The following is a 1,545-nucleotide window of genomic DNA, read 5'->3' as shown; positions in this document are numbered from 1 at the left end:
GTGGAGAGATTCAACTGCCTGGGCTAGAGATACCAATTTAGGAATCATCGCTGAGTAAGTGAAGATAAAAGCTGATGAGTTTTCAACAGTAACCTATTCAGGAGCTGAGAATATAAGGTGAATAGTTTAACCTCAACTGGGGCTGGAAAATGTATACCACATGCTTAGACCTGTGAGTTGACTGCAATGGTGGACATTCGAGAATGGTCAGAGGCCTGGTAGTATCCAGTGACCAGGCTGCTCCTGGCATATAAGACAAGGAAAGTAAAGGTGGCATAATCACATCTATGCTCCATCTGCCATGGAACAAAGTGTGGACCAGGCCTGAGCCAATGATGAGGGTTGTAAAGTCTCTATGGTTAGAGCTTCAGCATTATTTGTATAAAACCACATACTACTGTATGGGAATATAAGCCAGCAGTCAATAAGAGGGAGGTAAGTCACATTCTAGACAGTAAGGGATGGCCTGTAGAGGGAGAGAGAAAACTAGCTTCTGGCTGGGTAGATAACTCTGGAACTAATAACTAGATGATCCAGTAGGAATCATGTTGCTGTTTTTTTTCTGATGTGTTCTCACACCACATGTGCTGAAGTTCCTTGTGTGTAAAGATAGACTAAATATCATCTAAGAAGAGGTGTTTCCTAAAAGGATTACAGAAGTGACAGTACAGTGCAATTTCCTGCCAAGATACTCTTCTGAGCTTATGTAAGAGAACCCCTACCATCACTCAAAACATAGATATACCTGATAAAAATTTTTGTTAAAAATAATAAAAAAAACGTTTAAAATACATAGCCAAGCTCAAAAGAAAGAGAGAAATGGAAATTTTATAAATGACAAGAAAATAAAAGTTCATACTTACATTTGGGTCTGGAGTTTAGGCCCACCGGGGAAGATGGGTTAGACAAGAGGCCTTACAAAACAGCTGTCCTGTCCTTCAACAGAGACACTCTTCCCATGATCCCAGAATTCTGCCCTAAGCAAATTGCCTCTAAGAAGCATGGCCCACAACAGTTTGATCATGCGTCACCTACATTTTCATTCATAGCCAAATTCCACCAGACCTATGAGAAAAACAATAGCATGCATGAAAAAAAACCAAGATGACAACTGGTCCCAGAGGAAGCAGAAACAATTCAGAAACAGTAAATGGCTTTAAAGAAAATCCCAGTTTTCTGAGAGAGATTTCAGAAGCTGCTGTGGCTTCAAAGTAAGATTCGGCTGCTATATTGAAGAAACAATAGGAAACAAGAAAGAAATCTTGGAAATTAAAAATATGATTGCCCAAATTAAAAGTGCTATAGAGGGCTGGCCAAGTGGCGCAGTGGTTGAGAGCTGGCTTGGGATGCCAGAGGGCCCCGGTTCAGATCCCACATATGAGGGCCAGTGACATTGCCCTCTGCAGCTAAGATGCTGAACAATGGCTCAACCTGGAGCTGGGCAGCCGTGGGTCACCGGCGATGGCATAGGCTGCAGCCACTGCTGCAGTGGGTTGCCATGGGCTACCGTGTGTAGCCAGCAGCCAGCGTGAGCGACCAGCAGCC

Source organism: Hipposideros armiger, unplaced genomic scaffold (genome assembly GCF_001890085.2).
Source record: "Hipposideros armiger isolate ML-2016 unplaced genomic scaffold, ASM189008v1 scaffold_1093, whole genome shotgun sequence".
Taxonomy (NCBI): Eukaryota; Metazoa; Chordata; class Mammalia; order Chiroptera; family Hipposideridae; genus Hipposideros; species Hipposideros armiger.
The sequence above is the reverse complement of the archived record's forward strand: the minus strand, read 5'-3'. Positions refer to the sequence as shown.